At 42.2% G+C, this 17,312-nt stretch overlaps 1 protein-coding gene across 1 annotated transcript in view; it reads left to right on the forward strand.

Annotated features, from left to right (window-relative positions):
• Window positions 1–17,312, forward strand: part of LOC111980912 (calpain-5-like) — a 61,821-nt gene that overhangs the window by 23,010 nt on the left and 21,499 nt on the right. The gene's annotated exons all lie outside the window — the stretch shown is intronic.

Below are 17,312 nucleotides of genomic sequence, written 5' to 3' on the forward strand. Positions count from 1 at the left end.
AGTTGCGTTGTGACAAGTATGGGTGGTATACAGAAGATAGCCCTATTTGGTAAAAGACCAAGTCCAATTATGGCAAGAACAGCTCAAATAACAAAGAGAACAACAGTACATCATTACTTTAAGACATGAAGGTCAGTCAATCCGGAAAATGTCAAGAATTTTGAACGTTTCTTCAAGTGCAGTCGCAAAAACCATCAAGCGCTATGATGAAACTTTCTCTCATGAGGACCTCCACAGGAAAGGAAGACCCAGAGTTACTTCTGCTGCAGAGAATAAGTTCATTAGAGTTACCAGCCTCAGAAATTGCAGCCCAAATAAATGCTTCACAGAGATCAAGTAACAGACACAACACAACTAGAGGTCGACCGATTAATTGGAATGGCCGGTTTAAAATAGGCCGATTTTCAAGTTTTCATAACAATCGGAAATCGGTATTTTTGGACACCGATTATTTTTTAAGTGTGTGTGTGTGTGTGTGTGTGTGTGTGTGTGTGTGTGTGTGTGTGTGTGTGTGTGTGTGTGTGTGTGTGTGTGTGTGTGTGTGTGTGTGTGTGTGTGTGTGTGTGTGTGTGTGTGTGTATTATATATATATACAGTGGGGAGAACAAGTATTGATACACTGCCGATTTTGAAGGTTTTCCTACTTACAAAGCATGTAGAGGTCTGTAATTTTATCATAGGTACACTTCAACTGTGAGAGATGGAATCTAAAACAAAAATCCAGAAAATCACATTATTGATTTTTAAGTAATTAAATTGCATTTATTGCGTGACATAAGTATTTGATACATCAGAAAAGCAGAACTTAATATTTGGTACAGAAACCTTGTTTGCAATTACAAAGATCATACGTTTCCTGTAGTTATGACCAGGTTTGCACACACTGCAGCAGGGATTTTGGCCCACTCCTCCATACATACCTTCTCCAGATCCTTCAGGTTTCGGGGCTGTCGGTGGGCAATACGGACGTTCAGCTCCCTCCAAAGATTTTCTATTGGGTTCAGGTCTGGAGACTGGCTAGGCCACTCCAGGACCTTGAGATGCTTCTTACGGACCACTCCTTAGTTCCCTGGCTGTGTGTTTCGGGTCGTTGTCATGCTGGAAGATCCAGCCACGACCCATCTTCAATGCTCTTACTGAGGGAAGGAGGTTTTTGGCCAAGATCTCGCGATACATGGCCCATCCATCCTCCCCTCAATACGGTGCAGTCGTCCTGTCCCCTTTGCAGAAAGCATCCCCAAAGAATTATGTTTCCACCTCCATGCTTCACGGTTGGGAGGGTGTTCTTGGGGTTGTACTCAACCTTCTTCTTCCTCCAAACACGGCGAGTGGAGTTTAGACCAAAAAGCTCTATTTTTGTCTCATCAGACCACATGACCTTCCCCATTCCTCCTCTGGATCATCCAGATGGTCATTGGCAAACTTCAGACGGGCCTGGACATGCGCTGGCTTGAGCAGGGGACCTTGCGTCGCTGCAGGATTTCAATCCATGACAGCGTAGTGTGTTACTAATGGTTTTCTTTGAGACTGTGGTCCCAGCTCCTTCAGGTCATTGACCAGGTCCTGCCGTGTAGTTCTGGGCTGATCCTCACCTTCCTTGTGATCATTGATGCCCCACAGAGTGAGATCTTGCATGGAGCCCCAGACCGAGGGTGATTGACCGTCATCTTGAACATCTTCCATTTTCTATAAATTGCGCCAACAGTTGTTGCCTTCTCACCAAGCTGCTTGCCTATTGTCCTGTAGCCCATCCCAGCCTTGTGCAGGTCTACAATTTTATCCCTGATGTCCTTACACAGCTCTCTGGTCTTGGCCATTGTGGAGAGATTGGAGTCTGTTTGATTGAGTGTGTGTACAGGTGTCTTTTATACAGGTAACAAGTTCAAACAGTGCAGTTAATACAGGTAATGAGTGGAGAAACAGGGGGCTTCTAAAAGAAAAACTAACAGGTCTGTGAGAGCCGGAATTCTTACTGGTTGGTAGGTTATCAAATACTTATGTCAGCAATAAAATGCAAATTAATTACTTAAAAATCATACAATGTGATTTTCTGGGTTTTGTTTTAGATTCCGTCTCTCACAGTTGAAGTGTACCTATGATAAAAGACAGACCTCTACATGCTTTGTAAGTAGGAAAAGCTTCAAAATCGGCAGTTATCAAATACTTGTTCTCCCCACTGATATACACTGCTCAAAAAAATAAGGGACACATTAAACAACACAATGTAACTCCAAGTCAATCACACTTCTGTGAAATCAAACTGTCCACTTAGGAAGCAACACTGATTGACAATAAATTTCACATGCTGTTGTGCAAATGGAATAGACAAAAGGTGGAAATTATAGGCAATTAGCAAGACACCCCAAAAAAGGAGTGATTCTGCAGGTGGTGACCACAGACAACTCTCAGTTCCTATGCTTCCTGTGATGTTTTGGTCACTTTTGAATGCTGGCGGTGCTCTCACTCTAGTGGTAGCATGAGACGGAGTCTACAACCCACACAAGTGGCTCAGGTAGTGCAGTTCATCCAGATGGCACATCAATGCGAGCTGTGGCAAAAAGTTTGCTGTGTCTGTCAGCGTAGTGTCCAGAGCATGGAGGCGCTACCAGGAGACAGGCCAGTACATCAGGAGACGTGGAGGAGGCCGTAGGAGGGCAACAACCCAGCAGCAGGACCGCTACCTCCGCCTTTGTGCAAGGAGGAGCACTGCCAGAGCCCTGCAAAATGACCTCCAGCTGGCCACAAATGTGCACACAGCTCGCATTGATGTCCCTTCCTGGATGAGCTGCACTACCTGAGCCACTTGTGTGGGTTGTAGACTCCGTCTCATGCTACCACTGGAGTGAGAGTACCGCCAGCATTCAAAAGTGACCAAAACATCAGCCAGGAAGCATAGGAACTGAGAAGTGGTCTGTGGTCACCACCTGCAGAATCACTCCTTTTTTGGGGTGTCTTGCTAATTGCCTATAATTTCCACCTTTTGTCTATTCCATTTGCACAGCATGTGAAATTTATTGTCAATCGGTTGCTTCTCTAAGTGGACAGTTTGATTCATAGAAGTGTGATTGACTTGGAGTTACATTGTGTTGTTTAAGTGTTCCCTTTATTTTGAGCAATATGATACGGTGTGGAGGAACAAGTATTTGATACACTGCCAATTTGCAGGTTTCCTTATTACAAAGCTGTAGAGGCTGCATGTCATTTTTATCATAGCGTTACACTTCAACTGTGAGAGACGTTAATTCTAAAGACAAGGAAATCAGAAAATCACCTTATTGTATGATATTTAAGTAATTAGATTTGCATTTAATTTGCATGACATAAGTATTTGATCACCTACCAACCGAGTAAGGAATTTCGGCTCTCACAGATCCTGTTAGTTTTTCTTTTAAGAGCCCTCCTTTCCACTCATTCCTGTATTACCTGCACCTGTTTGAACTCCGTTACCTGATATAAAAGACACCTGTCCACCATTCAATCAAACAGACTCCAACCTTCCACAATGGGCCAAGACCACCGAGAGCTGTGTAAGCGAACATCAGGGTAAATTGTAGACCTGTACAAGGCGTGGGATGGGCTACAGAGACAATAGCCAGAGCAGCTGTGAGAAGGCAACAAGCGTGTTGGCACAGATTATTAGAAAATGAGAAGAAGATTCAGATGACGTCAATCACCTCCGGTCTGGGGGGCTCCATCGCAAGATCCCTCACCTCAGAATGGGGCATTCGAATGATCATGACGAGAATGTGAGGTGGGATCAGCCCTCAGCAACACACGGCAGGACCTGGTCCATGACCCTGAAAGAAGCTGGACCACAGTCTCAAAAAAAACCGATTAGTAACACACTACCGCCGCCTCATGGATTAAAATCTCTGCAGCGACCACGCCAAGCCCCCTGCTCAAGACCTAGCGGCATGTCCAGGCCCGTCTGAGTTTGCCAATGACCATCTGGATGATCCAGAGAGGAATGGGAGAAGGTCATGTGGTCTGATGAGACAAAAATAAGAGCTTTTTGTCGCTAAATCCATCTCCGTAGTTGTGGAGGAATAGAAGGATGAGTACAACCCAAGAACACCATCCAACCGTGAAGCATGGAGGTGGAAACGAGTCATTCTTTGGGGATGCTTCTGCAAAGGGACAGGACGGATGCACCCGTTTGAAGGGGAGGATTGGCGGTTCCATGTATGCGACGAGGATCTTGGACCAACATACCTCCTATCCCTCAGTAGAGAGCATTGAGAGATGGGGGTCGTGGCTGGGTCTTCCAGCATGACAACGACCCGAAACACACAGCCAAGGGCGCAACTAAGAGTGGTCCGTAAGAAGCATCTCAAGTCCTGGAGTGTGCCTAGCCAGTCCCAGACCTTGAACCAATAAAAATCTCTGTGGAGAGGAGCGAAAGTCGTACTTGCGCACAGCGACAGCCCGAAACCTGAAGGATCTGGAGAAGGTCTGTATATGGAGTGGAGTGGGCAAAATCGCCTGCCTGCGTGTGTGCAAACCTTGGGTCAAGAACTACAGGAAACTATGTATGATGCTCCTGTAATTGCAAACTAAGTTTCTGTACCAAATATTTCAGTTACTGCTTTTCTGATGTATCAAATACTTGTTCATGCAATTAAAATGCAAATTATTAAATTAAAAAATCATATCCAATGTGATTTCTGGATTATTTGTTTAGATCCTTCTCTCACAAGTGAAGTTTACGATATTTGATACAAATAATCAGACCCTTCTACATGCTTTGTACAGTAGGAAAACCTGCCAAAATTGTCAGGTGTATCAAATACTTTGTTCTCCCACTGCTATATATATATATATTTTTTTTTTACACCTTTATTTAACTAGGCAAGTCAGTTAAGAACACATTCTTATTTTCAATGGCGGCCTAGGAACGGTGGGTTAACTGCCTTGTTCAGGGGCAGAACGACAGAGTTTTACCTTGTCAGCTCGGGGATTCAATCTTGCAACCTTACGGTTAACCTGTCTGGGAACGGGGTTCCCTCGCCAACAGCCAATGAAATTGCAGGGCGCCAAATTCAATCAACAGAAATCTCATAATTCAAGTATTAGACACCATTTTAAAGATAAACTTCTCGTTAATCCAACCACAGTGTCCGATTTCAAAAAGGCTTTTCTGCGAAAGCAGAACATATCATTATGTTAGGTCAGCAACTAGTCACAGAAAACATACAGCCATTTTCTAACCAAAGAGAGGGGTCACAAAAAGCAGAAATAGAGAGAAAATGAATCACTAACCTTTGATATTCTTCATCAGATGACACTCCCGGGACAACACTCAGATTATTGCAAACCATGCAATAATCTGAGTACGGCGCTCAGAGACCAAAACAAGCCAAACATATACCCGTCATGTTGCTGAGTCAACAGAAGTCAGAAATAGCATTATAAATATTCACTTACCTTTGATATTCTTCATCAGATGACATTCCCGGGACAACATGTTACACAATATATGTATGTTTTGTTCGATAAAGTTCATATTTATATCCAAAAACCTCAGTTTACATTTGGCTTTGCCTCCAAAACATCCTGTGAATTTGCACAGAGCCACATCAATTTCAGAAATGCTCATAATAAACTTTTATAAAAGATACAAGTATTATGCACAGAATTATAGATATACTTCTCCTTAATGCAACCGCTTTGTCAGATTTAAAAAAAGCTTTACGGAAAAAGCAAACCATGCAATAATCTGAGTACGGCGCTCAGAGACCAAAACAAGCCAAACATATACTTTCCATGTTGCTGAGTCAACAGAAGTCAGAAATAGCATTATAAATATTCACTTACCTTTGATGATCTTCATCAGAATGCACTCCCAGGAATCCCAGTTCCACAATAAATGTTTGATTTGTTCGATAACGTCCATAATTTATGTCCAAATACCTCCTTTTTGTTCGCGTGTTTAGCCCWGGATTCCAAATGCCCAATGCGCGATCGCTTAATTCAGACAAAGTCAAAAAAGTCATATTACAGTTCGTAGAAACATGTCATACGAAGTATAGAATCAATCTTTAGGATGTTTTTATCATAAATCTTCATTAATGTTCCAACCGGAGAATTCTTTTGTCTTCAGAAATGCAATGAACTCAAGCTAACTCTCACGTGAATGCGCATGGTCAGCTCATGGCACTCTGGGAGAGACCTTACTCAATCCCCTCTCATTCGCCCCCACTTTACAGTAGAAGTATCAAACAAGGTTCTAAAGACTGTTGACATCTAGTGGAAGCCTTAGGAAGTGCAATTTGACCCCATAGACACTGTATATTCGATAGGCAAAGAGTTGAAAACCTACCAACCTCAGATTTCCCACTTCCTGGTTGGATTTTTCTCAGGTTTTTGCCTGCCATATGAGTTCTGTTATACTCACAGACATCATTCAAAGTGTTTTCTATCCAAATCTACTAATAATATGCAAATATTAGCAACTGGGACTGAGTAGCAGGCAGTTTACTCTGGGCACGCTTTTCATCCAAACGTGAAAATGCTGCCCCCTATCCCAAACAAGTTAACTAGTCCAACGCTCTAACCACCTGATTACATTGCACACCACGAGGAGCCTGCCTGTTACACGAATGCAGTAAGAAGCCAAGGTAAGTTGCTAGCTAGCATTAATCATAATCACTAGTTAACTACACATGGTTGATGATATTACTAGTTTATCTAGCGTGTCCTGCGTTGCATATAATTGATGCGGTGGCATTCGCGAAAAAGGACTGTTGTTGCTCCAACGTGTACCTAACCATAAACATCAATGCCTTTCTTAAAATCAATACAGAAGTATATATTTTTAAACCTGCATATTTAGTTAATATTGCCTGCTAACATTAATTTCTTTTAACTAGGAAAAATGGTGTCACTTCTCTTGCAACAGAGTCAGGGTATATGCAGCAGTTTGGGCCGCCAAGCTCATTGCAAACTGTGTGAAGACTATTTCTTCCTAACAATGACAGCCAACTTCGCCAATCGGGGGATGATTTAACAAAAGTGCATTTGCGAAAAAAGCACAAYCGTTGCACGACTGTACCTAACCATAAACATCAATCCCTTTCTTAAAACCAATACACAGAAGTATATATTTTTAAACCTGCATATTTAGCTAAAAGAAATCCAGGTTAGCAGGCGATATTAACCAGGTGAAATTGTGTCACTTCTCTTGTGTTCATTGCACACAGAGTCAGGGTATATGCAACAGTTTGGGCCGCCTGGCTCGTTGCGAACTAATTTGCCAGAATTTTACGTAATTATGACATAACATTGAAGGTTGTGCAAAGTAACAGGAATATTTCGACTTATGGATGCCACCCGTTAGATAAAATACGTAACGGTTCCGTATTTCACTGAATGTATAAACGTTTTGTTTTCGATGATAGTTTCCAGATTTGACCATATTAATGACCTAAGGCTCGTATTTCTGTGTGTTATCATGTTATAATTAAGTCTATGATTTGATAGAGCAGTCTGACTGAGCAATGGTAGGCACCAGCAGGCTCGTAAGCATTCATTCAAACAGCAATTTCGTGCGTTTCGCCAGCAGCTCTTCGCAATGCTTCAATGCAATGCAATGCTTTATGACTTCAAGCCTATCAACTCCCGAGATTAGGCTGGTGTAACCGATGTGAAATGGCTAGCTAGTTAACTGGGTGCGCGCTAATAGCGTTTCAAACGTCACTCGCTCTGAGACTTGGAGTGGTTGTTCCCCTTGCTCTGCATGGGTAACGCTGCTTCGAGGGTGGCTGTTGTCGATGTGTTCCTGGTTCGAGCACAGGTAGGAGCGAGGAGAGGGACATAAGCTATACTGTTACACTGGCAATACTAAAGTGCCTATAAGAACTTCAAATAGTCAAAGGTATATGAAATACAAATGGTATAGAGAGAAATAGTCCTATAATTCCTATAATAACTACAACCTAAAACTTCTTACCTGGGAATATTGAAGACTCGTGTTAAAAGGAACCACCAGCTTTCATATGTTCTCATGTTCTGAGCAAGGAATTTAAACGTTAGCTTTCTTACATGGCACATATTGCACTTTTACTTTCTTCTCCAACACTTTGTTTTTGCATTATTTAATTGAACATGTTTCATTTTTTATTTGAGGCTAAAATGATTTTAATTATGTATTATATTAAGTTAAAATAAGTGTTCATTCAGTATTGTTGTAATTGTCATTATTACAAATAAATAAAAAAAATCGGCCGATATAATTGGTATCTGCTTTTTTTGGTCCTCCAATAATCGGTATCGGTGTTGAAAAATCATAATCGGTCGACCTCTAATCTCAACATCAACTGTTCAGAGTAGACTGCGTGAATCAGGCTTTCCTTGTTGAATTTCTGCAAAGAAACCACTACTAAAGGAAACCAATAAGAAGGAGAGACTTTCTTGGGCCAAGAAACACGAGCAATGGACATTAGACCGGTGGAAATCTGTGCTTTGGTCTGATGAGTCCAAATGTGAGATTTTTGGGTTCTAACCGCCGTGTCTTTGTGAGACGCAGAGTAGTGGAACGGATGATCTCTGCATGTGTAGTTCCCACCTTGAAACACGGAAGAGGAGGTGTTATGATGTAGGGGTGCTTTGCTAGTGACACTGTCTGTGATTTATTTACAATTCAGGGCACACTTAACCAGCATGGCTACCACAGCATTCTGCAGCGATACACCATCCCATCCCATCTGGTTTGCGCTTAGTCCCACTATCATTTGTTTTTCAACAGGACAATGACCAAACACACCTCCAGGCTGTGGAGGTGTGATGGAGTGCTGCATCAGACCTGGCTTTCACAATCACCTGACCTCAACCCAATTGAGATGGTTTGGGATGAGTTGGACCACAGAGTGAAGGAAAGGCAGCCAACAAGTGCTCAGTAAATGTGAACTGCTGAGTACTAAGGGCTCCCGAGTAGTGCAGTGGTCTAAGACACTGCATCTCAGTACAAGAGGCGTTACTGCAGTACCTGGTTCGAATCCAGGCTGCATCACATCCGGCTGTGATTGGGAGTCCCATATGGCGGCGCACAATTGGCCCAGCGTTGACCGGGGAAGGCTGGGGAAGGCTGTCATTGTAAATAAGAATTTGTTCTTAACTAACTTGCCTAGTTGAATAAAAAAAAAATATGTGGGAACTCCTTCAAGACTGTTGGAAAAGCATTCCATCAAGCAAAGGGTGGCTACTTTAAAGAATTTAAAATCTATTTTGATTTGTTTTAACACTTTTTTTGGTTACTATATGATTCCATATGTGTTATTTCATCATTCATTTCATTTCGTTTTGATGTCTTCACTATTATTCTACAATGTAGAAATTAGTAAAAATAAAGAAATCCTGGAATGAGTAGGTGTGTTCAAACCTTTGACTGGTACTGTACATTGAATAAACATCTTTCCAATGCGTTGCACATTAGTTTGTTTAGCTCACGCAAATTTTTAACCGCTTAACACACAAACAAACACACCCTCACTTCCTGTGTGAAACCACAGACTAGAACTGTGAAAAAGGAGAAGAAAGTTGCTGAAATGTGACAACCAATTATGGTATTTTTTGTGAAGGTTTGTTGTTTTTGTTTTTATAGATTGATACAGGGTAGAAGTAAACTGAGATGGGGACYTGAAGGAGAGGGATACAACTCAGAAAGTGGCGCAGTTGTGGATCAAACCCCTGCCTCTKGGGGTAATGTGTGGTCTGTGGCCGGCAGCACTACCACTAGACCAGTCCTCGGCACCAATATATAGTAGCAGTCACTCAGAAGACCAAAGACATCTGGTTTGCCAAGAACACTGACTGTAGTCTACTACTGTACGGTGCTTCTCTTTAGCATGTGTTGGTTTGGTGCCTCTGTGGGAAAGTCTGAGTGTGTGTGTGAGAGTGAAGATGTAAACACACACACACACTCAGACTTTCCCACAGAGGCACCAAACCAACACATGCTAAAGAGAAGCACCGTCTTGTAGCGGCTAACGGCTGGTGCCTATGGCCAGAAAAAGTGTTAGGAAGTGTCCAAGTCAATTATCCCTCCCCCTCTCCTCCTTCCCAAACCCTTCTCCCCCTCTTCTCTCCTCTCTTCCTGACCAGAGCGCCGCTTATTCCAGAGTCTCGGAGCAGCTAGAAATGGGAAGTGTGGTGCGGCACGGKATCCATTAGCCATGACAGTAGCCGTTCCATTCACAATCTTCCTTTGTTGTCATCACGTTTCTCATTCTTTTTTTTCTCTCTTTTATGGTGGTTGTTTTTCTTTTGATGGTTTTGATGCTTCTTTGTGTTTCTCGTTCTCCGGGGTCAATTTCAGTTATTTCAGGCAATTTCAGTTGAGGCATTTCAGTATTTCAGGTATTAAGGCAAGATGCTAATGGTCTGAAATATGTCTTCCCCAATACTTCAAGCAGTTGTAATTTCACGATTTTAATGTGTAARAGATAGTGAGAAGAGGTGGGTTAAAAGTGAGTGAGTTATTAGAGTACACATCCGAAACATCAACTTATACATTTTCATTTTGTTTACAGACTGTATTTAAAGGGATACTTCATGATTTTGGCAATTAGTCAGAGGAACTTCCCCAGAGTCAGAGGAACTCGTGGATACATTTTTATGTCTCGGTGTCAAGTATGAAGGAAGTTAGAGGTAGTGTTAGCGCAATGACCTCTAAGTCTATGGGTATCTGCTAGCATGGGGAGGGCTAGGGGATTGGAAGGGCGGGGGGATTGGGGGYAATGTATGGGGAGACTCGGATGGATGGATAGATGGATGCGTGGGAGGGTGACTGATAAGCACCTTCGGTTGCTGGGTGGGATGTGTTGGGGTTATCTTTGTATGCATGTCTTTGATTGTTTTGTACCTGTAAACCCACCCTCTGATAAAAAATGACAACTAAATAAAAAGTTGGTCACAAAAAATATATTAAAGTGCAAGCAGCATTTAGTGCTACGTTTTTTAAACGGCACTTGGGTATGTTTATGGCCACAAGTCAAGACAGTGGAGCATGCAGGCATAAATAAGAGGCCTCTATAAAATGCTCCTCTCTCTCTCCCTTCTCTCTCTCCCCTCTCGGTTCTCTGTCTCTCGGTTCTCTGTCTCTCGGTCTCTGTCTCTCTCGTCTCTCTCTGCTCTCGGCTCTCTACTGCAATCCCTCTCAGCCTTCTCTCCCTACTACATCCACTCTGGCCTATAGATTAGTTGTGGTAATCTATGCCATGACTGACAAGCAATAAAAAGACAGAGCCCATTTATCTGGGCTCGCTTCGCTGTCCTCCCAAGCCAAACCTATCTGGGCTAAATGAGCTCCCTGATCGTTGTGGCAGTTTTATTGATCTTGTCTGACCGTCATCGACTAGCCTGGTGCTATGACTCTGGCTGCTGGGCGGCGACTGATTTGGTCACAGAGGTACTATGAAGCGGAGTGGCAGCTCTTAAGTACAAGGTAAATGATTTGGTTAGCCATCGCCAGCATTAGCCATGACACTGTTATTTCTTACCCTGTAGGGAGACAGACAGATCAGTAGGCAATAATTTTTTTTACAGCCGGGCCAATCCACCCAACATATATTGGGAGTGAATATTGGAAGTGAACATACTCCTCTGTAAAATAGCCTGTTCCAGCTAGCACATAACGTTCTGAGAACCATATGTTTCTTAGAGCTAGGTTAGAGTGTGGTTGTCCTATGGTTATTTTGCATACAACCTTCCAACAACTTTCTGGGAATGATGTAGGATAGTTGCTTTGAAACATTCTCAGCACATTTAAGGAACTTGACAAAAAAACATTACTTCGTTACTTTAACAGAACGTTTCCTTAAAGTTCAAACATGGTTACATTTAATTAACATTTTGGTAATGTTCTAGGAACATTCTTCAGCTGCTTCGACATTGGGAATGTTCTCAAATAGTTCAGAGAACGTTAAACAATGTTCTTCTGTGCGAATTTCAGTACATCAGCATAACGTTTCCTCATGGTTCTATTTAAAGTCATGGTCTCAAATTGTTGTGTAATGTTCAGAGAACGTTCTGAGAATGTTATTTATAAAAAATAATACATTCCATTCTCAATGTTAACAAAAATGTCCATTAAAAACCACAAGAGTYTAGTAACGGTCAGAGAATGTTCTAAGAATGTTAATAAAAATATATATGTTCCGTGTGTTGGCCGCGCCCACTAATTGGCCACATCTGATTTTAATGAGTGCTTATTTTCTTTTGAAATGGGGTTTGTTTGCGTAGACTGAAATGAACAGCTTTGTATGAGTTTTTAAAAAACATGGCCTGCTAGCTCCATCCTGGAGGCGCAGTGAACTGATTCCATAGATAGAGAACAGAAAATGATAGGTTTGAGTCTAACTGACGCCGTGCCACAATTAAGCAATAAGGCCCCAGGGGGTGTGCTATATGGCCAATGTACCACGGCTAAGAGCTGTTCTTAGGCAAGACGCAACGTAAAGTGCCTTCATACAGCCCTTAACCGTTGTATATTGGCAATATATCACAAACCCCCGAGGTGCCTTATTGCTATTATAAACTGGTTACCAACGTCATTAGAGCAGTAAAAATACATGTTTTGTCYTACCCGGTCTGATATACCACTGTTGTCAGCCAATCAGCATTTAGAGCTCGAACCACTCAGTTTATAATAAAAAATGTATGTGTTTGCATGATTAATGTCTAAGCAAATTAATTTCCATGTGTCCTATCTGTGCTTGGAGTTCAAAACAGTTAACCCAAAATAAGCTAGCAGAAAACTTTCAGGGAATCATAGTAAAATCATAGTAAAACGGTTTTAGAAGCTCCCTGCAACCCAAAAATGTATGTTCCCAGAACAGGTGAAATTTTCACTTCCGTTATCAGAACGTTTATTATTATTTTTTTAGTTCAGTTTTACCGGTCAGGAAACTTATGGTTTCGTTCCCTGAACCAATGGGAAACGAAAAATGGACGTTCCCACAGCTTCCAAAGAACCAAATGTGCTAGCTGGGGTGGCTAATGCAATGGAATATCCTTTTTGTAATGTCAGTTGAATCAACAAATCACAGCCCATATTGATGGGTAGGTACGCTTCCTGTTTTTACTTCCTGCTTTGCTCCTATGGGTACACTCGCAATGGCCGCCAGTCCACCCATTATGCTGTCATCGACTTGAATGGGGACGCCCGTTCTATTCACTATATTTTTATGGCAGCACATGCAGAGAAAATGTGCATCTAACGGTTATTTGCTTCCATAGTGGCCTTTGAGTAATAGGAGTGTTGAGAGGGATGGTGGAGAGGTCACCAGGGGACTCTGCAGTGGTGGGGTTCTCCTCTCCATTGATGAAAAGTTGGCTTTTGCAGCAACCTGCTTTCGTCTGCATCAGCAAATTACTGACCTTGGGTGTGGTGTGGACACAGACACACACGTGCACACATGCATGCAATGCACACACACTTTTTTCACAAACATTCCCTCTTTCTCCCTCTCTCATCTTCAGTCCATTTCTCCATCCATCTCTCACCACCAGCCGACACTTCAGAGTCAACGTTGAACTGTATTTACGACCTCATCTAAACCCATTTCAGTACAGCGGTATTGAGCTGTATTGATCGGSYGTCTTGTAAAGATAGGGGGGTGACTGGGACAGGCAATGTAACATCTGTAACGTTTTTTTATTKAACGTTTTTGTAAAACATGCACCTTACATCGGATCATCTTGAAACGTTCTCTGTAAAGCTAACTTTCGTCAAGGTTTTGTATGGTCTGTAATTGGTTTCTCGCCTTTTCATCGTCAGCGTTATGGTATGTGTTACATCCATAACGGATGCATTCACCATATMTTGTGTGCTTGCTTTGAGATGTATTCTTCAGACCTTTACTGATGCAATTGTTGATATCTGGAAAATGAGGTGATCTAGCTAAGATTCTCTTGGAAAATATATGCTGAAATTCATTTTTCATATATGGCAGTAATATACTGAACAAAAAATATAAACGSAACATGTAAAGTGTTGGTCCCATGTTTCATGAACTGAAATAAAAAGATCTGAGACATTTTCCATACACACAAAGAGCATATTTCTCTCATGTTGTGTACAAATTTGTTTACATCCCTGTTAGTGAGCATTTATCCTTTGCCAAGATAATCCATCCACCTGACAGGTGTGGCATATCAAGAAGCTCATTAAACAGCATGATCATTATATAGGTGCAACTTGTACTGGGCACAATAAAAGGCCACTCTAAAATGTGCAGTTTTGTCACACAACACAATGCCACAGATGTCTCAAGTTGAGGGAGCTTGTGATTGGTATGCTGACTGCAGGAATGTCCACCAGAGCTGATGCCAGATCATTTAATGTTCATTTCTTTACCATAAGCCGCCTCTCAACAACGTTTTAGAGAATTTGTCAGTACGTCCAACTGCTCTAACAACCGCAGACCACGTGTATGGAGTAGTGTGGGTGAGCGGTTTGCTGATGTCAACGTTGTGAACAGAGTGCCCCATGGTGGCGGTGGGGTTATGATATGGGCAGGCATAAACTACAGACAATGAACACAATTGCATTTTATCGATGGCAATTTGAACGCACAGGAGATAGCGTGACGAGATCCTGAGGCCCATTGTTGTGCCATTCATCCGGCGCGATCACCTCATGTTTTGAGCATGATAATGCACGGCCTCATGTCGTAACATTAGGAAGGTGCTCCTAACGTTTGGTATACTCAGTGTATATATTAAGATAAAGTATCTATTAGGGTGTGGTGCCTGGCTGTGTATACTATTCAGCCTACCTATGGTTGTGCAATCCTAAGGTACTATGCCTTCTGCTTTAAAGCATTCCAAATGACAACAAATGTGTTATGATAGATTACCATGAAGACATCTTTATGATTTAAATGTTTATTTCAGACTCTGTAGCATCCATAACGGAGGGTTACCTAAGAATGACAAACTCCCAGACTTTTGCTAATACAGTGCCTTGCAAAAGTATTCAATCCCCTTGTTTTTTTTCCTATTTTGTTGCATTACAACCTGTAATTTAAATTGATTTTTATTTCGATTTCATGTAATGGACAAACACAAAATAGTCCAAATTGGTGAAGTGAAATGAAAAATAACTTGTTAAAAAAAAAAATTSTAAAAAATGAAAAGTGGTGCCTGCATATGTATTCACCCCCTTTGCTATGAAGCGCTTAAATAAGATCTGGTGCAACCAATTACCTTCAGAAGTCACATAATTAGTTAGATTGCACACAGGTGGACTTTATTTAAGTGTCACATGATCTCAGTGTATATATACACACCTGTTCTGAAAGGCCCCAGAGTCTGCAACACCACTAAGCAAGGGGCACCACCAAGCACCACCAAGCAAGCGGCACCATGAAGACCCCAAACCCCAAACAGGTCAGGGACAACGTTGTGGAGAAGTACAGACCAGGGTTGAGTTATAAAAAAATGTCAGAAACTTTGAACATCCCACAGAGCACCATTAAATCCATTATATATATATTTTTTAAAGAATATGGCACCACAACAAACCTGCCAAGAGAGGGCCGCCCACCAAAACTCACGGACCAGGCAAGGAGGGCATTAATCAGAGAGGCAGCAAAGAGACCAGAGATAACCCTGAAGGAGCTGCAAAGCTCCACAGCGGAGATTGGAGTATCTGTCCATAGGACCACTTTAAGCCGTACACTCCACAGAGCTGGGCTTTATGGAAGAGTGGCCAGAAGAAAAGCCTTTGCTTAAAGAAAAAAATAAGCGAACACATTTGGTGTTCGCCAAAAGGCATGTGGGAGACTCTCCAAACATATGGAAGAAGGTACTCTGGTCAGATGAGACAAAAAWTTTGCTTTTTGGCCATTTAAGGGAAACGCTATGTCTGGCGCAAACCCAACACCTCTCATCACCCTGAGCACACCATCCCCACAATGAAGCATAGTGGTGGCAGCATCATGCCGTGGGGATGTTTTTCATCGGCAGGGAATGGGAAACTGGTTAGAATTGATGGAATGATGGATAGCACTAAACACAGGGAAATTCTTGGGGGAAACCTGTTTCAGTCTTCCAAAGATTTGAGACTGGGACTGAGGTTCACCTTCCAGCAGGACAATGACCCTAAGCATACTGCTAAACCAACACTCAAGTGGTTTATGAGGAAACATTTAAATGTCTTGGAATGGCCTAGTCAAAGGCCAGACCTCAATCCAATTGAGAATCTGTGGTATGACTTAAAGATTGCTGTACACCAGCGGAACCCATCCAATTTGAAGGAGCTGGAGCAGTTTTGCCTTGAAGAATGGACAAAAATCCCAGTTGCTAGATGTGCCAAGCTTATAGAGACATACCCCAAGAGACTTGCAGCTGTAATTGCTGCAAAAGGTGGCTCTACAAAGTATTGACTTCATAGTTATGCACGCTCAAGTTCTGTTTTTTTGTCTTATTCTTTGTTTCACAATAAAACAATATTTTGCATCTTCAAAGTGGAAGGCATGTTGTGTAAATCAAATGAACATACAGTGGCTTGCGAAAGTATTCACCCCCCATGGCATTTTTCCTATTTTGTTGACTTACAATTCACCCCCCCCCAAGTTGTAAGTCAACAAAATAGGAAAATGCCATGGGGGGTGAATACTTTCGCAAGCCACTGTATGTTCAGTCTCCCCAATAAGCTTTCCATTTCATGTAACATCATAACGCTTTTCATTTGCTTTATTTCTCCAATATGCCAATATTTAGAAGTCTTTTTTTGGGGGTATCCACTCCCCCCAAGGGTTCCTATAGACACCCACATCAAAAGTTTCATATCTATTTTTGTTTGTCCATTCTGTGAGACATTAAAGTTTGAGTGCAAATGAGATTTTGCTAATGTAACATCCATAACTCTGGAATTGGCCATTTTTAATAATTATTACAATATTATTCAATTTGGGATACTCAGAATAACATTGCTAGCGCATTGTCATAGTGATGTCAGATATGACTGTTTATGTGGATAAGGTCTGTGGAGGGGTAACTTTAGTATTTTCCCGCAGGTGAGGCGGTCACCTCCCTGGCAATCTATCAGTGGGCTGTGGACAGATCTATTAGTCAGAGAAGCCAATGATGACATCACTGTTGCCCTACTATCAGACATTGGTTTATTACCTGCTTTCATTATCGCACCCCACAGGAGAGCGGGYTGGAGGGAGCGAGACAGAGAGAGAGAGAGGGGAGAAGAGGGAGGCAGAGGGAGGAGGAGGGTCGGGGGGGAGAAAGAGATACTAGGAGATGGAGTAGGATGTCAGAAGCACGGCACCAGGGATCTTTTTGCACATTGTTGGTGGGGA

This window comes from Salvelinus sp. IW2-2015, linkage group LG20, assembly GCF_002910315.2.
Source record: "Salvelinus sp. IW2-2015 linkage group LG20, ASM291031v2, whole genome shotgun sequence".
NCBI classification, from domain to species: Eukaryota; Metazoa; Chordata; class Actinopteri; order Salmoniformes; family Salmonidae; genus Salvelinus; species Salvelinus sp. IW2-2015.